Source organism: Schistocerca serialis, chromosome 5, assembly GCF_023864345.2.
Source record: "Schistocerca serialis cubense isolate TAMUIC-IGC-003099 chromosome 5, iqSchSeri2.2, whole genome shotgun sequence".
Lineage (NCBI taxonomy): Eukaryota > Metazoa > Arthropoda > Insecta > Orthoptera > Acrididae > Schistocerca > Schistocerca serialis.
Window position 1 is genome coordinate 765455416 of NC_064642.1, and position 25944 is coordinate 765481359.

The 25944-nt window shown below is 43.7% G+C and overlaps 1 non-coding gene across 1 annotated transcript; it reads right to left on the minus strand.

Annotated features, from left to right (window-relative positions):
• Nucleotides 1–2058: 2058 nt before the first annotated feature.
• Nucleotides 2059–2133, minus strand: Trnat-cgu (transfer RNA threonine (anticodon CGU)). Its single transcript has one exon. It is a non-coding gene; the product is annotated as a tRNA-Thr (tRNA).
• Nucleotides 2134–25944: the final 23811 nt, after the last annotated feature.

Sequence of the window (25944 nt, forward strand, 5' to 3'; positions counted from 1 at the left end):
TGTCCTTTCCTATTGGTGTTATCCCACTATGTGTGTGTGTACCCTTGTGTATTTGTTTTCTTCCTGTCTCTGTGTAGTTTCATAGAATTTTTTCTTCTTTTAATATTAAGCTACATTCACTATGATGAGGAATACTGTTATCCTCGAATATAATTGGCATTAATAATATGTTATTTACTTTGTAAAGATGTTAGACATTATTAATTCTGTTCTGTTTCATGCTCATGTGTGAAGTTGATGTTTCAAAAGTTATTGTGATCTTTTATGTATGTACTCATGTCATAATTCCACTGATGTATATGTTAGTTCGATTCTTTTGTAAAGCCTGTACTACAGATGTTATCTGTATTATTATGTTTTTAATGATGTATCATGTACCTTTGTTATTGTATTTTTATGTTACCAAATTGTAATTGTTACCAGTTCTTCAAATTAAGTAACATTTCACTGCACACGTTTCTGTTGGTCATAGTATATGGACAATATGTGAGAAGTAGGGACTGTTAGTGTTTGCACGTGTGTTAATAATTCAGCAAGGGACTGGATAACAGCATTGCTGGTTCTAAGGACAATTCCAAAAACATTGTGAGTGCACAAGTGGTGGTTTATGGACTTGCTATATTCTCCGCAAGACTCTTCGATGGTGAATGTGCACCTGCACAATCGCAACAGATGGCTGCTGGCCATCTCTACAAGGACTACAGTGGGTCTGCATCTTTGATGGCCCACCAATACCACAATCTCTACAAGGACTACAGTGGGTCTACATCTTTGATGATCCATCATTACCATTATCTCTACAAGGACTACAGTGGGTCTGCACCTCTGGTGGCCCACCAATACCACAATCTCTACCAGGACTACAGTGGGTCTGTTCTGTGATGACCTACCTACCAATATTCTTCAAAACGTCGAATGACTCTGCTGTGGGTTTGCTCTGTTGTGGCCCATTATCTGTCAGCATGTTGCTATTCTGCTGTTATGTACGATTAGGACTGTCTTTATGGACTGTGAGAAAATTTGAGCTTTTGACCAACGTTGTATCAATAAGTGTGTGCATTTTATATCTTTGTTACTGTAATTGTGAAAAATTTTTGTCAAATCTGTATTGGCCAGTGCCCAACACCATTTGTAAAAATTTTTTGTGGGGAGCATGGGGGCTATGTAAGTAGGCTGTTTATGTTTTCTTTATGTAAGAGGCTGTTTAGGTTCTTATGTAAGTAGGCTGTTTAGGATTTCTTATTGGTAACGCCACCTCTGTATGAAAATCACTGGCTGTGCTGTGTGCAGTCTGTGGCTGCTTTGCATTGTTGTAATACTCGCCATTGTAGTGTTAGGCAGCTGGCTGTGAACAGCGCGTAACGTTGCGCAGTTGGAGGTGAGCCGCCAGCAGTGGTGGATGTGGGGAGAGAGATGGCGGAGATTTGTAATTTGTCATGAACTGCTATATTTATATATGATGATATCAAGGTAAATACATTGTTTGTTCTCTATTAATATCTTTCATTTGCTAACTACCCCTATCAGTAGTTAGTGCCTTCAGTAGTTTGAATCTTTTATTTAGCTGGCAGTAGTGGCGCTTGCTGTATTGCAGTAGCTTGAGCAGCGAAGATTTTTGTGAGGTAAGTGATTTGTGAAAGGTATAGTTTAATGTTAGTCAGGGCCATTCTTTTGTAGGGAATTTTGAAAGTCAGATTGCGTTGCGCTAACAAAATATTGTGTGTCAGTTTAAGCACAGTCTCGTGTAGAATTGTTCAAAGGGGACGTTTCATTTGGAGTTTCAAGACGTGAAACCAATAATCTCTTTAAATGGGGATACCTGAATAGGGCTGAGAGATGCTGCTTCGGACTGCCACTAACTGAAGGACAGCTCGTAGTCAGCCAGAATCTCAGTGCAACCTGCACTAGTCGGAACCTTACAATACTCGCGAACAAAGTTATCTTTGTAAATACACAGTGGAAAAACCAAATCAGAAACATCTTTATATTCCAGAATGAAATTTTCACTATGCATCGGAGTGTGCGCTGATATGAAACCACCTGGCAGATTAAAACTGTGTGCCGGACCGAGACTCGAACTCGGGACCTTTCCCTCACGAGGGCAAGTGCTCTACCAACTGAGCTACCCAAGCACGCCTCACGCCCCGTCCACACAGCTTTACTTCTGCCAGTATCTCGTCTGCTACCTTCCAAACTTTACAGAAGCTCTCCTGCGAGGCAAAGGTCCTGAGTTCGAGTCTCGGTCCGGCACACAGTTTTAATCTGCCAGGAAGTTTCATCTTTATATTATTCACAATACCCATTGCGCATGGCGAACAACTGTCATTTAAATTGGCACTTGATCTTAGTATAATATGCAACAAGCCGATTATTTTAAATTTGACATGACTTATTTTTTGCAACGTTAAACGGGATTCAAGCCACTGCACGTTCATCTACAGACGGAGGTGTCACAGGAACATAAATTGGACCGTGTACAGCTGTAAGAAAACTTCCGTCATTTCCGCCGTCTACACGACCATATTTTCCAGCTGCTCATGGTCCAGGTTATATTCCCGTAACACCTCCGTCTGTCGATTAACGTGCGGTGGCTTGAGAACTAGTTAATGCTGCGAAATATAAATCCTGTCATCATTCAAGAAAAACACTGGTTGCATACTGTATCCACATGAATCCCCAGTTTTCATTATTATTATTAATGTTACATTATTACAGTTATTACTGGCATGTTACTATTTTCAATAACTCGATGTAACATTATTTGTAGGTCTATCTGGATACGGGAAATACACAGTGCATATATTGGCACGTTCAGGGTAAACAGACTGACGTTTGTTCTGCAGAGTGCCCAGCCGGTACCAAATCACACCGGACAATTCTTATACGCTGACGCTATATCCCTAGTGTCAAAACTTCATATTCGCAAAGCTACAAAACTGTGAGTACGGGCGTACTTTGTGTTACGCCACTGCATATCCAAAGCTGGCCCCCAAACACTGGTCCTAATTTTCCAACTCAGCAACAGAGGAGAGAAGCGAAAACTACATATGCGATGGTCAACCAGTAAGTACAACACATTTTCTCCTGAAATCAGATTGATTTTATTCAGGATTCCAGTTAATCATGTCATTCCCCATTCTACAAAATCCTATTTTTCAACGTAATTTCCGTTCAGTCCTACAGTCTTTCGATACGTCGATCACATCGAATGAGAGTGTCCAGACGTTCCAACTCTGCAAGAGTCACAGCTGTGCGCCCACCTGCAGGCACGCAGAAGGTCGGACAGGATTACGCGACCTTGTTGCATGGTGACAGACGCTTCGTCCTACGATCCAACTTGATTTTCTTCACTGCAAGGTCTCCCTGGACCCTCTGCAAGATAAATACTTGTTTTGTAAATAAAACTGCCTTTTCCTGCTCCTAGTTACTTTATTTATCCCATACGCATTTCGCCTTCTCCTGTTCTAAGGCATCATCAGTGGGATCTATAACGATACAGTTTTGTTAGTTTTGGATTATCAAACACTTCACTTCGCGATTTTTTGTAAAAAAAAAAGTAATTACTTACGATTTCCTGATCTGCGGTTCCTCACATCTGGTCTGGAGGTCGCACTACCACTGCCATATAATCAGATCTTGGCGTTCTCTCCTTCCACGCACTGTTCACCATGTTTCTCACTCTTTGTTGTGGTGAACTATTGTTATTTTGTCACTTGATGCAACAATTTCGTCGTACATTTCTTTTCACAGCGTAAATATTGCGACCCCATTGCGTGTTTCATCTTCTTTGGTATGTTTACCGATTTGTTGGCAACCTAACGAAGTATATGTTCGTTACTACTATTTATGATGTTTCTACCGTGTGTGTGTATGAGTGAAAGAGAGAGAGAGAGAGAAGAGAGAGAGGGGGGGGGGGAGAATAGAGCTGACACTTTTTTAATTCTATTATTTTATCTATTCGTGTAAATAATGAGTAGCTTGTCATGTATACGTGGTCATTCAACAGGATTTTCCTCTCTGCTTTGGTTTTATGTATGTGGTAATTTTCTTGAATGGTCACGAGGTTTTTTTATTGTTGATTCTAATTATTTTCATGTCATCTTCTCTAGTGGTTGGTTTGTAGTCATTTTCTCTTAGGTGTTCTGCAGATGTGGAGTGGATTGTTCCATTTTTCCAGGCTCTCACGTTTTCCTTGTATCTGACATCAAATGTTGAATGGCCCAGCACACATGACAAGCAATTCATTATTTACACTAATAGATAAAGTAATAGAATAACGTTCACAAAAAGTATTAATATAATAATACTGTCCAATGCAATAATTATAGAACCCAACATCTTTTCACTCACTCATCCATGAACCCCTCCACAGAATATAGAAACGAAAAGTAAAAACAGCTGTCACCAAAGTTTTCATCCGCTCGCTAACGGCTACTACAACACCCCCCTCCCCCCACACACAAAAAAAGGTCGGCTCTATACCCCTCTCTCCGTCACTCATACACACACACACACGGTATAAACATCATAAATAGAAGTTACTAACGAAGATATACTTCGTTAGGTTGGCAACAAATAGGTAAACATACCAAAGAAGATGAAACACGTAATGGAGTCGCAATATTCAGCCTGTGAAAAGAAATGTACTACGAAATAGTTGTATCGAGTGACAAAATAACAATAGTCCACCACAAAAAAGAGTGAGAAACATGGTGAACAGTGTGTGAATGGCGAGAACACAAAGATGTGAGTATATGGCAGTGATAAAAGTGGTAGTGCGACCTCTAGACCATATGTAAGGAAACGCAGATCAGCAGATGGTAAGTAATTACATTTCTTACAAAAAATCGTGAAGTGAAGTGTTTGATAATCTGTAACTAACAAAACTGTATCGTTATAGATCCCACTGATGATGCCTTAGAACAGGAGAAGGCGAAACGCGTATGGGATAAATAAAGTAACTAGCAGCAGGAAAAGGCAGTTTTATTTAGAAAATAAGTATTTACATGCTTGCTGCGGAGGATGGCCGCCGGTCATGGTGGCCGAGCGGTTCTAGGCGCTAAAGTCTGGAACCGCGCGACTGTTGCGGTCGCAGGTTCGAATCCTCCCTCGGGCATGGATGTGTGTGATGTCCTTAGGTTACTTAGGTTTAAGTAGTTCTGAGTTCTAGGGGATGATGACCTCAGATATCAAGTCCCATAGTGCTCAGAGCCATTTTTGGAGGATGGCCACATAAACAAACTCTGCAGGAGCGTATGAATATCAGCGATGCTCTGGTTTCCCGCAAAAGGAATTCAATGAGAGATCCCTGCTTGGAACCCATCTCCCTCACAGACGCCATTTCGAAGGCTACCTACAGTTCCACCACGTAACGGAATTTAATGAAATTATAAGGGCTGAAGCGAGAATATTCCAAGATGCCCCACACCAAATTCCGCATTTTTTCCACCAAAAAGGGTCCCCAAACTGTGGTTCAATTCTTACGGAACGCTCCATGTAGTAAAGCGAGCTGAACGCATGGTGCCGTTTCTTCTGACATCACTACTAGGGTCGGGTTGATGAAACACTACATTTCAGTCATTTGACAGCGGTCCTTTTCAGTTTTTCGTAGCCAATGGACTCTACATCGTAGTCGAACCCTGTGGTCTAGCCGTAAAATGCATGATGGGAAACCGAGTGGTCGCGGAATCGTATCCTAGTCGACTGTAGAAATTTTCAGTCTGCTTTCAATCTAGCCTACTCCTCTCAATGATATTGGTAGTCACCAGACGCGGCACGTGGTTCGGGTTCCGCTTTAAACTGTAGGTCCCCTTTCCTCAAATTGGAGATTTGCTGTAAGTTAGGTACACAAATGTTTCCGAAGTGGCGTCCAATTGAAAGACTTGCTGTCGGTCACCGAACCGCACGAAATTAAAAATTCCACATCAACAACGATTTGCCTTACAGTAGGGCGAGTTGGGCTTTTGTATGCAGCGGGTAAGGAGGAAGGAGATGGAGATTAGTATTTAACGTTCCGTCGACAATGTGGTCAGTACCAACGGAGCACAAGCTAGGATTATGGAAGGATGGGGAGGAGATCGACCGTGCCCTTTCAAAGGAACCATCCCTGCATTTGCCTGAATCGATTCAAGGGAAATCTCGGAAAACCTAAATCATCATGGCCGGAACGGGTTTGAACCGTCGGCATTGTGAATGCGAGTCCGCTGTGCTAACCATTGCGGCACCTCGCTCGGTCTGCAGAGGGTTGTCGCAGGTATTCAGTATTTGAAGCTTGCAATAAGCGTGACGAGTTTTCACTACTGATGCCTTCTTCTGATTCCTGTTAAAACAACAGCAAGTACAGCAAGAAAGAATCGCGCCTTCTGAGCTACGGATTGCTCTACTGTGAGCCAAATATGTCGTTTCTTGACATTTTCGGCAGAGAGAAAAGTAAGTAGGTTACCTTACAGTTATTACTGATTCACTTTTATCTGAATATGGTATTCAAATATGCAATTCATTGTATTATTGCAAGGATTTGGTTTGTAAAAATGGCGATTTAATATGCAGAATATGATTGCGTTCGTACGTATTCGCATACAGTGACTAATAACCTCGATGTTTAGTCCCTTAATCCCCAAGCAACCCACCAATCAAGCATGTATTAGCAGGCTGGGTTAATGTTTCACTGAATGAAAACAGATGTGGCCTCCCGTGCAAGAGAAGCTGGGAGTAGCTGACGTACAAGAAGGTAAGGAATGAAAGGAAACAGCAGACTCGGTTACAGAACAGGAATGTGAAAGCTGTACGTTGGTGGTTTACTCAGCACGCAAAAATGAAGAAAAATGCAGAAGTAAGCCAGGAACACCAGAGGCATAGGAGGTATTTAGCATTTGTGATGATGGCGATAATACCTGTACGGAGAATTATACCATGGAATGGGGAATCGTGTACAGTCATATCTTTGTAATATTTGCAGTTAAACTTCACTCTGCTGTTGTTTATGTGGTGGTCAATCCACGCAAATCAGGCAATTGCTGTTCAGCAGGAGGGCCGGGCCACATAAGCAACATTCACAGTTCATAACAACAACACTTTTATTAAACTTTTCCTTAGGAAATAAAAATTTATCTTTAAAATTTTTGTGATAAGGTAAGTTAGCAAAGAATCCTTACAAGCACGGGTAAACGCCCTATTCAAATAACAACATTAATCTTTAAACAGGCATTACGTGATTCGCAAGTTAGTTAAATTCAGTACACAGTAAAACTCGCAAAAGGAGACAGCAATAATGAGATAAAGTTTAACCAATCGTGGATATCTCAAATTTTTTTAAAAATAAAATACAAACAGATACACCCTTTCGTGACAGATTTTCAAAACAGGTGACGTCACATAGGCACGGGCTAATTCAAGCAGCAGAAGGGGGGGACCCACTGGACCCAGACCAGAGGCGGCTAGACCCAGAACTCACAGCAAGCGGACGACCTGGACGGGGTGCTGCACACGCTACACTATAACGCACTGGAAAAAAAATGGTCTTAGAGCCGGTGCTACTATACTATTTCAGAGAAAGGGGGGGGGACAAAATGGCAAACATTAATTCCTGAAACGTAAAATAACTACAATGTATAAAATGATAGCCTATTTCACGAACATTGAAATAAAATAGTCAAGGGTGAATCAAAAACTAATGCCCTTGACGTAACCTTAAAGGACGAGGGCGAATAGCATAGTACCAAGTCAGCTTAGAAATTTAAACTACATTAGTAGGTTAACATATGCTCACTGAAGCTGGGGAGCTCATTTAATCAGGATACTGATAAACTTAAACAGTCAACTAAGGCTACCATTTCACTGTTTACGAGTGAACAAGTAATGCAATTAGATAACATAGAACGTACAGATTCAATGTTAAGCCTGTGCTTTGAACCAACTATAACAACGTCCACACAGCTCAGTGTACCAGGAAAAATATTACAATTTCACCATATTGGCTTATGGCGTCCGTCACTCCGAACAACAATAGTACCAATTAATACATCTCGCTTGCTCGGACTGCACCACATCACAAAATCCAGGTAAACCTTTAACCAAACACAATAACACGTGTTTACTTAAACAGCAATATATAGAGGGAACCTTTTGGTTGGCAAGACAACAGTTTCCAGTCATGGTACCGATACTTGTGAAGCAAGGATCAGTATAAGATGCGCACCAAAAACATGACAAGCAGTTCTCACCAAATCTCTTATGAAATCCTTTACACATCCAAATCAGGGCCGCACGGCTAGATTCGGGTAATGTGGCAGAGTCCAGTTCCCACTCTACAAGCCAGGTTCGGTCTTGCAAACGTCCTAAACACACCACAACCTCTGCGTCGTGTCCCGGCCTGCTCAACCACGCTCCCACTGATTCCCCAGCGTCGCGCGGCTCTCCGGCTGTCACTCTCTAGCCCCACTCGCCCGTCGCGGCCGAGCCCGAAGATCACACCATGCCGACCCGATCGATCACTCGATACGAGCCGGCACGGCTCAGTTTAAATTTAATTTCCTTTAGTATATAATAAAAGTAGAGAAAGTACAGCAATCTCCCATATAGATGATTTTAAATTAGTTACTATAAATATGTTGTTGTTGTAGTGGTCTTCAGTCAGAAGACTCATTTGATGCATCTCTCCATGCTACTCTAACTTGCGTAAGCCTCGCCATCTCCGAGCAATTACTGCAACCTACATCCCTCTGAATCTGCTTACTGTATTCATCTCTTGGCCTTCTTCTACGTATTTTACCCTCCAGTCTTCTCTCCGCTGATGTCTCAGAGTGTATCTTATCAACCGATCCCTTCTTTCAGTCAAGTTATGCCACAAATTTCTTTTCTCTCCAATTCTATCCACTACCACTTCAATAGTTATATGATCCACCGATCCATTCTTAAGCATTTTTTCTGTAGCAACACATTTCAAGAGTTTCTATTCTCTTCTTGTCTAAGTTGTTTATCATCCATTTCTCACTATTGTACATGGCTACACCCCAGACATATACCTTCAGGAAAGACTTACTAACACTAAAATCTATGTACGATGTTAACAAATTTCCCTTCTCTAGAAACACTTTGCTTGCCATTAGCAGCCTACTTTTTATATTCTACCTACATCGACGATCATCAGTTATTTTGGTGCAAAAATAGCAAAACTCATCCACTACTTTTAGCGTCTCGTTTCCTAATCAGTTTCCTCACGATCACCCGATTTAATTTCACTACGTTCCGTTATCCTTGATTTTCTTTTGTTAATGTTCATCTTATATCCTCCTTTCAAGACACTGTCCATTCCATACAACTGCTCTTCCAGGCCCTTTCCTGTCTGTGACAGAATTACAATGTCATCGGCAAACCTCAAAGTTTTTATTTCCTCTCCTTGGACTTTAAATCCCACTCCAAATTTTTCTTTGGCTTCCTTTATTGCTTGTTCAATGTACAGATTGAATAACATTGGGGATAGGCTACAACCCTGCCTCACTCCCTTATCAACCAATGCTTGCTTCCCCTTCATGCCCCTATACTCTTACCACTATCGTCTGGTTTCTGTGGTTTCTGTATAGGTGTAAATAGCATTTCGTTCCCTGTATTTTACCCCTGCTACCTTCACAATTTCAAACAGGATATTCTGGAGGAAAGCTTCCTCTAAGTCTACAAAAGCTAAAGACTTAAGCTTACCTTTTTTCTTCCTATCTTCTAAGATTCGTCGTACGGTCAGTATTGCCTCGCGTGTTCTTGCATTTCTCCGACATCCAGACTAATCTTCCCCAATGTCGGCTTCTACCAGGTTTTCCATTCTCCTGTATGGAATTCGTGTCAGTATTTTGCAACCACGACTTACTAAACTTAAAGTTCGGTAATATTTTACACCTGTCACCAAGTGCTTTCTTCGGAACTGGAATTATCACAATCTTCTTGAAGTCTGAGGGAGTCTCGTCTATCTCATACATGTTGCATACCAGGTGGAAGAGTTTTGTTATGGCTGGCGCTCCCAAGGGCTATTGACTTAAGTCTTTCAGTACTCTGACAAATTCTTCTCGCACGATCATATCTTACATCTGATCTTCGGCTATGTCTTCTTTCTGCCGTCAAGTTCATCTTCTTTGCGTAGTCCTCTATCCTTACAGTTTTCAGCTTTCCCTTCCTTGCTTAGCACTGGTTTCCCAGTCGGCTCACTTGTCGGCACAGGGTTTTTGTCTCAATAGGCATAAAACTTCGACATTCAGACCAGTAACCTATGTGCACAACATAAAGATACTGTTTTCGATTGTAGACAGCACAAACTGTTTCGTGCATATCACGGTCTGTGGTATGATAAAGAAAATATGGTAACACATTGGCTTGTCGTATACTGATACGAAGAACTTTAACTGAGCTCTTCATATTCATACAGTTACTTCTGTTTTTTCCAAAGGCCTCTTTAATTTTGCTGTAGGCGGTATCTGTCTCTCACGTAGTGAAATCTGCTTCTAAATCCTTACATTTGTCCTTTAGCCACTCCTGTTTAGCCATTTTCCACCTCCTGTCAGTTTAATTTTTAAACGCTAGTATTCCCTTTCACCAGCTTCATTTGCTGCATTTTCATCTTGTGTTCGTGGCCGATGAAAATGTCAGCGTCTGGACAGCGCTACATTTATGATCTGGATGTGTACCGCGACTAACGAACTATTGATTTGACGTGTCATGTTGCTCACTTGTCGGCACAGGGTTTTTGTCTCAATAGGCATAAAACTTCGACATTCAGACCAGTAACCTATGTGCACAACATAAAGATACTGTTTCCGATTGTAGACAGCACAAACTGTTTCGTGCATATCACGGTCTGTGGTATGATAAAGAAAATATGGTAACACATTGGCTTGTCGTATACTGATACGAAGAACTTTAACTGTGAATGTACGATGTGTTGATCGCAGCGAGACTCAAGTGATTGCGTAGACAATTGTGCATGGAGATTATTGTTCTATTTAAACTACGGACTAATGATTTACAGTACAAGCGACGCGATTTACTTTCGTAGTGCGGACGGATATACTGTGAAAATTGCCGTGCCGTGACTGTAAAACATAAATCTGAAAACTGTGGCTAACGCGTGTAATAAGTATTATGATGTCAGATTACTTCATGCGTTAAGGGAAAGAGATGTGTTTCATTTTCTTTGTTGTATGCAGATACTCAGAGTGGAATTAGTTCTGCAACACTGAGCGTACCTGTTACATTCACAGCTGGCACTCACGATCAAAAGGATCAGCAGGACGACAGCAAGTACTGGATTACACTCTCAAGGATCACGGACTAACGATGCATCAGTTAAGTAGAAATTGTTTTGAAGGAACATTGGCTGAGAGTGACAACGAACTACATCGTTCAAATCAATGATATAGAGACTCTTTAAATAGGAACAACAATAACTTTTCTTGGCCATTCATTTTACGTAATTATACATGGGCATATTGTAATACTAAACAGCTTTACGTTTAGTGACACTGACAGTAGTTAAAACTTAGTTTCATTCATTTAATTATTTCTTTTGAAAGTCATAATAACTTTTCAAACCTATTAATTTCTGACAAACACTAGCTACTAACACAAACGAGATAATAGTTAAATAATTATGCTTTCTTTTCATTTTTTTTAATTGGCTTCGTTTCTTTATTGATGTACTCTGTCAGTGTTTACCTACATTTGGATGTTTTGTTGTTCTACATTTCAAATGGTTCAAATGGCTCTGAGCACTATGGGACTCAACTGCTGAGGTCATTAGTCCCCTAGAACTAAGAACTAGTTAAACCTAACTAACCTAAGGACAACACAAACATCCATGCCCGAGGCAGGATTCGGACCTGCGACTGTAGCGGTCTTGCGGTTCCAGAATGCAGCGCCTTTAACCGCACGGCCACTTCGGTCGGCTGTTCTACATTTAATTTAGTACGAATTACTGTGCCTTGCATGTGAATTTTGAGCGCTATGCATTATTCGTCATTTCCATTAATAGATAGAAACGCGTCACGACTTGTTAAGTTTTGTTTAGGAGAATATTTTATCAGTGGTAATTTGCTTTAGTTGGGATAATACGCGATCATCCGTAGTGTTATTGTTTTTAGGTACTTGTGTATTGTGTATTGGACTGGGGACCTGGAAACGACTGACAGGCTTCGTCTCTACCGTAGCCCTCAGTGGTTCACAACCGCACAACAGGCTACAGCAGTCTACTCACCCCACCGCCGCCCCACACCGAACCCTCCACGGCTTATTGTGCGGCTCGGCCACCAGTGCCCCCCCCCTCCCCCCCCCCCCCCCCCCCTCAGGAACGTCTCATACAAGACGAGTGTAGCCCCAAATGTTTGCATGGTACGCGTACGTGGACGCTAATCCGCCGGGCGGTTTCGTGCCGTGGACCGGCACGCCTTCCCACTCGGGAAGCAGCGGTTGCGCCGCGCGGCTCTTTAGGTACTTACTTGCATGTGTGAAAGTAATATTCAGCCAAACTGAGGAAAAGTGGAGCATTCCTGGTGGGAATTAACTTAAAATTACCGGGCGCAATGGGGGATACGGATCAGAGTATTGTCAGTCCGCGTAGTTGAACCCAGTCGGTTCTAGGTTCGAGAAGGTGCTGTTTTGGATGATATAATTATTTTTGTGATACCCTCGTATATGACACACACACTTAAGAATCTCGTCTCTGCTGTTTGAATTTTGTTGTCTTGTTCAAAATGGTTCAAATGGCTCTGAGCACTAAAAATGGTTCAAATGGCTCTGAGCACTATGGGACTCAACTACTGTGGTCATCAGTCCCCTAGAACGTAGAACTAATTAAACCTAAGTAATCTAAGGACAGCACATACATCCATGCCCGAGGCAGGATTCGAACCTGCGACCGTAGCGGTCGCTCGGCTCCAGACTGTAGCGCCTAGAACAGCACGGCTGTTGTCTTGTTCTTTTTGTGGTAACTGAGCTGTACCTTCCATAGAATAAAGCAGGGACTGCCATCACTGTTTTTGACATTATGGCCCAGTTTTCTACCAATGATGCGAAACGCTGCGTGTGTTTGGATTTGTTAACTTGACTCACAAAATTAATGAAGGAACATATACACCATTAAGGCCCAAGCTGAATTACTGTGCGTAAACAGATTAAATAATCTGATGAAATGTTAAAGCCCTGCCTGTGGATCTTAAAGCGTAAATGAACACATTAATTTGCTGAAATAAAACGCAAACATGAAACGCATCTGACTACCTGACAATACTAAGTTAATATTACAAAAATGGACCATATACACTGAAGCGCCACAGAAACTGGTAAAGGCATGCGTATTCAAATACTGAGATATCTAAACAGGCAGAATACGACGCTGCTCTCTGCAACCCCTATATAAGGCAACAAGTGTCTGGTGCAGTTTTTAGATCGGTCACTGCTATCACAATCGCAGTTTATCAGGCTTCAAGTGTGTTCGAACGTGGTGTTATAGTAGGAGCACGAGCGATGGGACACAGCACCTCAGAGGTAGCGATGAAGTGGTGATTTTCCCATACGACCATTTCACGAGTGCACCGCGAATATCAGGAATGCGGTACAACATCAAATCTCCGACATCACTGAGACCGGAAAAATATCCTGCAAGAACAGGGCCAACGACGATTGAAGAGAATCGATGAACATGGCAGAAGTGCAACCATTCCGCAAATTGCTGCAGATTTCAAAAATGGCTCTGAGCACTACGCGACTTAACTTCTGAGGTCATCAGTCGCCTAGAACTTAGAACTAATTAAACCTAACTAACCTAAGGACATCACACACATCCATGTCCGAGGCAGGATTCGAACCTGCGACCGTAGCGGTCGCTCGGTTCTAGATTGTAGCGCCTAGAACCGCACAGCCACTCCGGCCGGCCGCTGCAGATTTCGGTGCTGGGCTGTCAACAAGTGTTAGCGTGCGAACCATTCAACGAAACATCATCTATATTGGTTTTTGGAGCCGAAGGCCCACTCGTGTACCTTTGATGAGTGCACAAGACGAAACTTTTCGCCTCACCTGGGCCCATAAAAACCGACATTGGACTGTTGATGACAGGAAAAGTATTGCCTGGTCGGACGAGTCTCGTTTCAGATCGTATTGAGACGATGAAATGTACCGGTATGGAGACAATTTCATGAATCCAAGGACTCTCCATGTCAGCATGGGACTATTCAAGCTGGTATAGGCTCTGTAATGGTGTGGGGTGTGTGCAGTAGGAGTGATATATGACACCTGATATGTCTAGACACGACTGTGCCAGCTGACGCATACCTGAGCATCCTGTCTGATCATCTGGATCAGTTCATGTGCAGTATGGATTCCGACGGACTTGGGTAATTCCAGCAGAGCCGGCCGGTGTGGCCGAGCGGTTCTAGGCGCTTCACTCTGGAACCACGCGACCGCTTCGGTCGCAGGTTCGAATCCTGCCCCGGGCATGGATATGTGTGATGTCCTTAGGTTAGTTGGGTTTAAGTAGTTCTAAGTTCTAGGGGACTGATGATCTCAGAAGTTAAGTCCCATAGTTCTCAGAGCCAGTTTTGAATTCCAGCAGAACAATACGACAATCCTCAAGTCCACAATTGCTACAGAGTAGCTCCAGGAACACTCTTCTGAGTTTAAACACTTACGCTGGCCACCAAACTCCCCAGACATGAACATTATTGAGCATATATGAGATGCCATGCAACGTGCTGTTCAGAAGAGATCTCCACCCTCTTGTACTCTAACGGATTTATATACAGCCCTGCAGGATTCATGGTGTCATTTCCCTCCAGCAATACTTCACACGTTAGTCGAGTCCATGCCACGTCGTGTTACAGCACTTCCGACTGCTCGCGGGGAATCCTACGTGATATTAGGCAGGTGTACTAGCTTCTTTGGGTCTTTACTGTAGTTTACAACAAGTGAGCGTGCTCTTTCTCAGAGTTACTTGGTAGGTTTAAGAATGTGCCCTCTAGATGCAAGTCACGTTCTGAAAGGCACGCGAGTTTCTAAAGAAATGGAGACAATGAATGTTTACCTGACAGATAGACTGAAAAACGCATGCATATAACAATGCACTGGTGGACGTGAGACAGATAACAATAACGATGATTAAAGTCTGAACGACTATCATCATAAGGTGCTGATTCTTGTAATAACACTGACCGCAAATTATCGGCATCAGAAATACTGAGTTTTACAATGGAAACTTGCTCTCTGAAATACGTGGATAGGGTCATCCTTCCGCTAACACTAACTGTGGACCCTGGGCGACTGCTTGAATGAAGTCTGCTGCCCTCTGAGATTCGGTGAGCGCCAATATCCACATCGCACTGCAGAATTCCATGCTTTTTTGGAAGCATAAAATTTGATCTGCTAAAGGCACTTTCTGAACATGGCAGAGTGCTAGTCTCCAGTTGATAAAAGTTCTTTCCATCAGAGCTGAACAGCTGCTAGTTTGGAGATGTATCGTTAATCAACAACAGCACCGACTCCTGGGGATACAACCTTCACACTGACAATGTCTGCCACTAACTGGTCTCTGTGAATGACAGAGTTCCTGCTAACTGCTCAGGCCCCGCTTTTTTTACGTCAGTCACTCGTTGCCCATCTAAAATATAGTGTGCACGCTGTTCTAAACCAATCTCAGAAAGCAAGGAAAAAGAAAACCTGCACCATGTTAAATGTATTTAAACATGAAGTTCGTTAGAGATCAATGCAGACATTTGCTGAAGTCCAATTCGCTTTTGTAAGCTCTGACTATAATATTCTGCGTCCGTGTTATCCTCTTAGTCGGATGTAATTCTCATTTTAAATGAAAAAGGACACACCAAATGGTTAGCTGGTTTTCATAACGTCGCCGTTAGCACCAAAATTTTGCACTGTAGGTGGTCCACGTTAGACAGGGACAGCAACAGGCTGTTATGGCACAGAATAGTAAAGGGGTAGACATTAGAAAATAATCATTAAAACTCATTCACATTGCCACAGGCAAACTCAAGTCGTGTCAGAGCCACAGGCAGAAGCACGATGTGAGCTAGTAGGTCACCAGTGGGTCCGGTCGACGACACATCATAACAATGTCTACCGCATTCAGGGGACTGTGATAGCAAACCAGAGGAGCAAGACAAGCATTGCCTAGTAAGACATATTGCAAGGAACTCTGTCTCTGAAACCTCCTGGCAGATTAAAACTGTGTGCCGCACCGAGACTCGAACTCGGGACCTTTCGCGGGCAAGTGCTCTACCAACTGAGCTACCCAAGCACGACTCACGCCCCGTCCTCACAGCTTTACTTCTGCCAGTACCTCGTCTCCTACCTTCCAAACTTTACAGAAGCTCTCCTGCGAACCTCGCAGAACTAGCACTCCGCCGGTCAGGGTGGCCGAGCGGTTCTAGGCGCTTCAGTCCGGAACCGCGTGACTACGGTCGCAGGTTCGAATCTTGCCTCGGGCGTGGATGTGTGTTACTTAGGATTAAGTAGTTCTAAATTCTAGGGGACTGATGACCTCAGAAGTTAAGTCGCGCAGTGCTCAGAGCCATTTTTTTTACAATAACTAACAGCCCATTAAGTGAATATCGCAGAATAAGGGGGGCACATGGAGTTATTACAAACCGATCCTTGCATCATAGCCTCATGCTAACTCCCTCTGAATACTTCAGCTCTTGCAGTAAGTTGATCATGGATACTGATGGCTTTAATAGCACTTGATTCCTTGATTACAATACTGTAGTCAATTTATGTCATAGATGTTCCAGCACAATCTATGAACTAGCCTTAGATGTACTCAAGATAATGGCCTTCACCTGATGAACTCCATGCTGGTTACCGACTACCGTCTACTGATGGAGAAACTGCCTTCCGACAACACAACATTGCAGTGTGCTGCTAGTACCGGACTTCAGTGAAGAAGCGAGCGAAGTTCTCTTGGGGTCCATGTTGCTGTTCAACACTCAGGCACCTTGGGCTGCTGATAGCTGCCACGAGTAGGGAGGAGACCAACCGACCACACGACTACTTCTGAGGTAATCAGTCCCATAGAACTTAGAACTACTTAAACCTAACTAACCTAAGAACATCACACACATCCATGCCCGAGACAGGATTCGAACCTGCGACCGTAGCGGTCGCTCGGTTCCAGACCGAAGCGCCTAGAGCCCCTCGGCCACACCGGCCGGCCAAGGCTCCCCCCTTACGGTTTACATTATGTAACAATACCTCTCCTAGTTTCGTCTGCCCTCAGCATCGTCTCTGCTTCCACGCCTTGGAGCGCCTGTCCTTTCTCACAGCTTCAAGAAACACTACAGTAACAAGGAATAATCAATATATTACACGTTTTGAATCACCCTACATATGATATGATTACAATATGAACTTTTTTCTGAAAATACTGGGGTAACATCATTTCGTATTTTCTCAAAAGTACTGCAGGGTTCACTGTAGTGCGAGTTTTCATCGACACAAAATGTATAGTGGAAGGGCAGTGAATCAGTTTGTAGCACCTCCATGTGGTCGCCACTCACAGTGTGGGTGTAATACATATGGCGTATACAGCAACTGTGCTGGATAGCACGTGCATCACCTAGCAGTTAGAACACGCGTGGGCTAGAAAGGGGTGTCAATGAAACTAGGTAAGACGTCACCTATACAATGACGGCAGGGCTCGGCTTTTCCATGGTATCAGCTTCATGCCAACATGCGTATGTGAGCAGTAACCAACAGCCTATGGCAGTATTGTTAACAGTTCCGGTCATTTATATTGGCGACTTGACTGTATTCTGACAGCATGTTGCTATCCTGCTCCCTTGAGCTGAACAATAATTAGTTGTCGAGTAGCGTGGACAGTGGTCGTCACTATCCAAACGTTTAATTTGAAAAGGAGTATCAAGATCAGAACCGAATGTGGCAGCAGGTATAATCTGGGCATTCTCATTATGAGAACACAAATATAACATGTAACAGGTATGTAGTGCTGTGCTGTGTTGTAGTACAGGCTGCCCAATGAATAAAAGGTAAATTTACACCATGGTGATTGAATCCCTTTATGTGACAGGTAAATGTTCATTTTCTATGATATTGCACCAACATGACGAGTCAAATGGTTCAAATGGCTCTGAGCACTATGGGACTCAACACCTGAGGTTATCAGTCTCCTAGAACTTACAGACTAATGAGTACACAGTATGGTTTGAGAGTAAATCGGAGAAAGACGAAGGTAATGAGAAGTAGTAGAAATGAGAACAGCGAGAAACTTAACATCAGGATTGATGGTCACGAAGTCAATGAAGTTAAGAAATTCTGCTACCTAGGCAGTAAAATAACCAATGACGGACGGAGCAAGGAGGACATCAAAAGCAGACTCGCTATGGCAAAAAAGGCATTTCTGGCCAAGAGAAGTCTAGTAATATCAAATACCGGCCTTAATTTGAGGAAGAAATTCCTGAGGATGTACGTCTGGAGTACAGCATTGTATGGTATGAAACGTGGACTGTGGGAAAACCGGAACAGAAGAGAATCGAAGCATTTGAGATGCGGTGCTATAGACGAATGTCGAAAATTATGTGGACTGATAAGGTAAGGAATGAGGAGGTTCTACGCAGAATCGGAGAGGAAAGGAATATGTGGAAAACACTGATAAGGAGAAGGGACAGGATGATAGGACATCTGCTAAGACATGAGGAAATGACTTCCATGGTACTAGAGGGAGCTGTAGAGGGCAAAAACTGTAGAGGAAGACAGAGATTGGAATACGTCAAGCAAATAATTGAGGACGGAGGTTGCAAGTGCTACTCTGAGATGAAGAGGTTAGCACAGGAAAGGAATTCGTGGCGGGCCGCATCAAACCAGTCAGTAGACTGATGACCAAAAAAAAGAACTTACAACTACTTAAACCTAACTAACCTAAGGACATCACACATATCGATGCCCGAGGCAGAATTTGAACCTGCGACCGTAGCAGCAGTGCGGTTCCAGATTGAATGACGAGTCATTAACGTACTTATAATGCACGAGAGTCCCTGTTTAAGTTAACACCTGTATGGTCCTGGACTGCAGCACAACTAAGTTGTGCCGGCGAAACTAGCTGTGTTCCCTTTCACCCGTCCTCTCCTGGGAGTTTATGCTGTGTCTCCAAATCCGCCGGTCTGCAGTTCATGTTCACGTCAACAGTGAAACTGCTCTACCTGTCGCAACTGGTTGGCCTTGGCTGTAGCCGTCACCAGCTGGGGTGGTTGCTTCCCATATGTTTCCCCTTGTACGCCTTTCTGTGGAAGATAGCACCGTCGCGCCATCACTTCTCGCTCGTGTGACTATACTGTACTCAAGGCAAGATTCAGTACAAATACTATCCTACTACAATTCCGAAATCCGATCTTCACCGAGGATGTAGAGCATATATTATTGCCACCAACTTTCAAATCGCGCAATGATCACCATTCAAAGATAAAGGAAATAAGAGCTCGTACTGAGGCGTTCAGACACTCGTTTTCCCCTCACGCGATCCGCGAGTGGAACAGAGAGGACGGAAGCGGGATGGGGGGTGGGGGGGGGGGTGGGGGGGGGAAATGAGTTTGGCTGCAATTGTGCCCTCCGCCACACACCGCTTCGTGGCTAGCGGAGTATATATGTAGATGTAGACCTATAATTATATCTCCATGATCATTACGTTAAAAATTTTGCATCTTGTGTGAATCTTATAGCATAAAATGTACTAAATATGCCTGCAAGTTGAGACCCAAGTATAACGATAATTAGTATAAATAGAGAAAGTCTTTTCACAGAATCCAATCGATTATGTGAGCTTTAGAAAATTTCTCTGTTTAGCCCCTATTAGTATAGTGCGTTGATGCCTTCAACGTTGTATTAACCATCTAATTGACAATGAACGTCTGTTACAGCAACACAATTATTATATCTCTTGTAAATGATGAATATTTTTCATTGCAGGTGTTGGGGTTAGTACAAGGTTAGTCGGCTATGTCAGTTCATCAGTACTAGTCCATTCTTCTGCTCTTGCCATATCTTAAGTAGAGCAATCTTACTTATTTGCAAACTCAGTGATTCCTCTCTGTCATATAGACTGTGCAAGTAACCTAAATGATAGAATTATTAGTGATTAGTAACTAATTAATAATTATATCATTTAAGGCCATTTTATACAAACTGATGTTTTTCCTCATGATAGTACCATCTCTTTTTATCCACCCATCATCATTGTTCAGTCCTGCATCCTACGGTATCCTCTTCACAAGAGCTTCAAGGCTGCAAAGTTTACTAGTCAACAAAAAACTCACAACATAGAAAACAACATTTTACACATATTATACGTATTACGCTCATTAAGTCATTATACATTTGAGAATCGCATGTGAATACGAGCTGAAATGCTCACTGTGTGAATCTGTAAATCCCATGAAATATATACCTTCATACAAATGTAATCATTGCCTTACTTTATTTTCCTTATGATATTGGGTACTCAAATACACTCAAAAACCTGTAATTCCCCTATCACTCCGTCTTCAGGCCACAAGTGTCCCATCTGGACCATCCGACCGCCGTGTCATCCTCAGTTGAGGATGCGGATAGGAGGGGCGTGTGGTCAGCACACCACTCTCCCGGTCGTTGTGATGGTTTTCTTTGACCGGAGCCGCTACTGTTCGGTAGAGTAGCTCCTCAATTGGCATCACGAGGCTGAGTGCACCCCGAAAAATGGCAACAGCGCATGGCGACAGGATTGTCACCCATCCAAGTGCGGTCGCGCCCGACAGCTCTTAACTTCGGTGATCTCACGGGAACCGGTATTTCCTCTGTGGCAAGGCCGTTGCCGTCATTCCCCTGTTTCATATTATTTTCCATTTGTGGTGCCTTCTCACTCTGTTGCATGTATTTAACAACAAATAAAAAACATTAGTAGCCTGTACGCTCCATGTCCAGTCATATAACGGTGCTGAAAGTGGAATTGTTGCAGACTGATGCGTACTACAGTGCAACATATGTCTCTGCAACTGTGGACCGTCCATAGTGCTCCTCATAAGCCAAGGAACCACTTTGGACCTGTGACATACATGTTCCCCTGAAATAAAACTCTCCCCATTGAACAATCATTACATTCTCTGATGCTGAACGACTGTAACTTCACATAAACCAGCCAAAATCAACACCCACTTTGCATCTCTGGTCAGAACCTCTAAGCAGATACGTCAAATAGTCGCTTATCAGCGAGAATTAAATACAAAAGCACCTAACCTAACACTACCAACCCATTATAGTGCAATCATAATAAACTTCGAAATACATTATTAAGGATCAGTACCCATTTTTCCACACAACATTCACCTTACATGAGGTACAAATTCAGTTCCTAATGCATCTCAACGTTGCTATGTCCCTGTGATACTCATAATGCATGATAATACATGCCAGACTTTGGTGCATCTAATCTAGCATGCATACTTTTCTCTGAGTCGTACATAACTCTTTCCTCCAAATTATATGCATCACACTTTTATATTTTTTTGTGATTTGTATCCTATAATACGTACACTTCACGTATTAGTGTTCCTTTCACTTCTGTTCAAATGTGTGTAGTTCAAACGCGTTTGTATGGGAATTTCTCCTGTTTCTGCACTGGTCAGCCTGTGGCTTTGGCTCTCTAATTTCGATAATTTCTGCCCTTTCTCTGTTTCCACCGCCATCTGCTCTCTTCTGTATGAATCACTGGTTCGAGTCACGGTTCTTGTACATGTACCAACCTACCCTTTGCAGTCCGTAATTATGTGCATAATTTCCTCCTCCTGACATATTAAGAACTGATTAACACCTCCTGAACAACCACTCGTCTTGTTGTAACTACTACGGGAATGCTGAGACAGTCTGTTGAAGTTTCTCTTTTGGTTTTGTCATCTCTTCCTTCTATTGTATTGTCAAATGCAAATTCCAATTCACAAAATATGGTCTTAAATGTTTCTATGCTTTTGTTGCATCTCCCCCCACCCCCCAGAACTTGTTGGTAATTTCATGATAACTTTCTGTAGCAGTATTGAACAGTCTCCTCCGCAATGGAGCGCATATCTAGGAACTTCTCTGAGCTCTTGGAACCGGACCCTGTATAATCTTTGCATGTTATTTTGTCATGTGTTATCGTTTCTTGTGTCTCATATGACGAATAATTCGACAACGACGCATCTCTTGTCTCCTTCTAGGATGAGAAAGTTGGTTGAAGTTCTTCTTATCTTTTCTACTGCTGAGAATTCTAATTTGTACACTAATTGCACTATGGAACTTAACATCTGAGGTCATCAGTCCCCTAGAACTTAGAACTACTTAAACCTAACTAACCTAAGGACATCACACACATCCATGCTCGAGGCAGGATTCGAACCTGCGACCGTAGCGGTCGCGCGGTTCCAGACTGAAGCGCCTAGAACCGCTCGATCACTACGGCCGGCTCTAATCGATCCCTATCTGAGTTTGTTACAGATGTGTGTACTTTTGGAAAGGCTTTTCACTGCCTCTTTTAGGTGATATGAGTGTCTACATCACAGCTCAAATGGTAAACAGCCTTCTCATTGTTGATAAGTGCGATTTGAGTTTCTAATTAAATTCTCTGTGGTTTTCTTTAAAGTTTTTAATTACCATCACGTTGTCTCTGGGTGAACGACCTGATCTAAATCCATTTTGCTCTTCAGAATAACAGCTCTTGTTGATGGATAAAACACCTCTGCTCTTTGTCTGTGCCAAAATGCTCTCCTCATAGCCAGCAGTTTGTGTGAGTGAAGAGACGAAAATCACAGAGAGCCAAGTCCAGACTGTATGCTGGATGATGAATCACTTCCCATTGAAACCGCTACGGCGTGCTCTTCATTGCCCCTACAGCGTGTGGCAGAGAAGGGAATGCATGACAGTTATGTTACGAGTGCTGTGTGAAATAGGGCGGAACCCGTCAGCAGGCAGCTCACACTTGGCAGAAGACACGGTTTTCTAGGCGTACTTATGTCCTCGCTGTGCACTCAGAACAGAAAAATGTGACATGGCGCGTAAGTTGGGCATACTAGAGGCACTACGCAACACATCTCTAGCAAGGTTCACCGGATTCTCAAGGTGAGTTTTAACTTTGAAATTGATAGGAAGTTGAAAATAAAGTAGATCTCATTAAAATATACTAAGAAACAAAAACTCTACTGTAGGCCGCTTGAGCCGCGGTAAAAATTGTTGTTTCAAAGAGCGCGCCGCAGCGCGTAGTGTGAAGCAGTCGCCCTCTGTTTTTGGCGGTGGCACCGCTCTGGCAATCGCAGCTTTATTGTCTCCCTCTGGTGGGGGAAGGTTGCCTGTTCACGTGCATTTAAGGGGCGCTATGAGCTCGCCAGTCGGGCAGTCTGGGTCAGTCTCTCGTCCCCAGCTTGCTAGTCTTTCTCTCGTCCGCATTTGTTAGGCAGTTAGTGTCTGTCGTTCGGAGTGCTAGTATGTCTGTCGTTCGGATCAATCTTTAAAGCCAGAAAAATGAGAGTCTTTCCACTCCGCCAGTAAAAGAGCTCAGCGAGTGGTCGCCCGGTCGGGGCTTAGTTCCTGCATCTGAGTGTGCGCGTTAGGGCACCAGTCTGCTCGAGTTTGCTCATGCAATAGTCATTGGCGGTTGGATCGATCGGTTGGTCGGTCGCGCACTGAGACACAAGATGACTTGTCCGTCTTGAGCGTCGGAGCATGTGAGGTCGCTACGTAAGTCCAGTGGGCCGCGGCGTATAGCGAGGGGTAGTGACTTCGCGGTCGATACGAGAGCAACAGGAGTCAACCCACGACATCAGTCTGGCCGGTGCGAGCTGCGACGCCGTGAGACGGGAGATCGGCGCGCCTTCCTGCGTCCGATGAAGGGGCTGGCTCGGGAGAGTGATTTGGGGGTGCTGCGCCAGGTCTTCTAGAGAAATCGCAGTTTATTAAAAGTTAAGTGATTGGTGATACGTTGTCTGATTTACTCTTGTTAAATTCCACTTGTTTTCTTGTTGATGCTACCAGCCGTTTTGCTTTGGGGTCGTCCCACCACTCTTCTCCGTTTGCCCACCCGCGGGAAGGTGGTTGTTTATAAACTGGGTGGTCCGTTTTTCCCTTGTGGAGTAGGGGCGGCTTAGAGCAACCTGCGGTTCGGGTTGTTCGCTAATCTCCCTATCAATCTACCGTACGTTAGTAGCTGCCTCTGTCATGTTTGGTGTGTTAACAAATTTATTGCTTGGAGTGTAACGGCGTAATCCTGAAATATGTTTTGATCTTTGGAAACTTTGCCGGCCGGTGTGGCCGAGCGGTTCGAGGCGCTACAGTCTGGAACCGCGTGACCGCTACGGTGCAGGTTCGAATCCTGCCTTGGGCATGGATGTGTGTGATGTCCTTAGGTTAGTTAGGTTTAAGTAGTTTTAAGTTCTAGGGGACTGATGACCTTTGAAGTTAAGTCCCATAGTGCTCAGAGCCATTTGGAAACTTTGATATTATTGCCTATGATCTTGAGAGGCGGTATCTGTGTACTGTAGAGCATCTTAACTATTTTTTGGCCAACCTTGTAGAATTTTATATAAGATTGCATTTCATGGGCTTTTATTTAAATGATCATTTTAGTGTATAAAATTGCCACCCTTTCACCGGAAGACTTTTCTTAGAAGTCAAAATTAAGTTGCACCTTCGGTGGCAAGGTTAATATTTTAACTTCCATCCCTCCTACGGGGGGGGGGCATGGTTTGTGTGCTTGTGAAAGTTGTTAAAACTCTTAGTTTAAAGTAATCTGGTGTGTTGCAGATTTACACCAGTGTAGTCTTTCAGAGACTGTTGTGAGCGGTCTTAACTACGGCCGTGTCAAAAGGGAGCGGCAAGGTTCTCTGCCCAAGAGCTCATACAGTCAAATCTCGTTTCTTTCTGCCTCTGAATAAATTGTAACTTTGATATTTAGAAGGTGCTTTCTCCCCAACTGTAAATCTGTTTCTTTTAAAAATGGTTTTAGGCACTATTAAAGTGAATAAAATTCCCATTTGTTAAAAGGAACTTGGTTATGATTTCATCAGTTACTCCCTGGCAACTACTTTCATGCTTACATAGTGTGATTAAATGCGTTAATGTTCTTGATGAATCACTAGTAAATAAAATAAATTCTTAAGAACATACTTTGAAAATAAATCACGGTTCACCGATAGAGAACTAAAGAAACGTGACAGGTGACCTAAAAACAGATGTACGGTTGTGTATCCTTGCTCTTTCCTGGGTTGTCATGTGTCTCTGGAGTTTTCCATATCAGTCTTTAGTGTCCTTACTGGTGCTGTTGTTTTCACAAACGCTCTTGAGCTTCGAGTAGCACTTGGTGTACGAGTGAAAGAGATTCCCGCCTCACCCCCTCCCGCCGACTGGAGCTGACAAGCCGGTGTTCCCCGGTCGTCGCTGCTGAGCCGCGCCGACAAGCCGCCCCTATCGCTGCCTACCGCCTTCTGTCCCCCCAACCCCCACTCCTGCTCCCCCCCCCCCCCCTGCTCCAGAGTGCCGCGTAATACGCAAAGCCCGGCTCTGAGCAGAGCTTTCCTCCTCCCCCTATCCTGTCCTCCCCTCACAGCTACGAAGGCGACGGCGACAACTGGGTGTCTCCCAGCCGCTATCCTTCCTATGCAGCGTCGAGTGGGCGGCGGTGGCGTGGTGTGCGGTGGTGTGGGGTGCAGATAGCGGCGAGACTGGAGGCTGCGCCTGCTGGGGGACTGACGCCGGCGGCGGCAAAGAACGGCCAGCAACGCACCGCCTTTGTGCTGTGCCGGCGCACTCCCTCCCTCACAACAAGTGGGCGGCCACTGAGGCAGAGAGCTGGCGCCGGCCGCTGACCATTCGTCGCACCAAAGCGAGAGTCCCACACTGTCTCTCCAAACGGAAAAAGAAATGTAGTGGACGGCCAGATAGCAGTAAACTGCG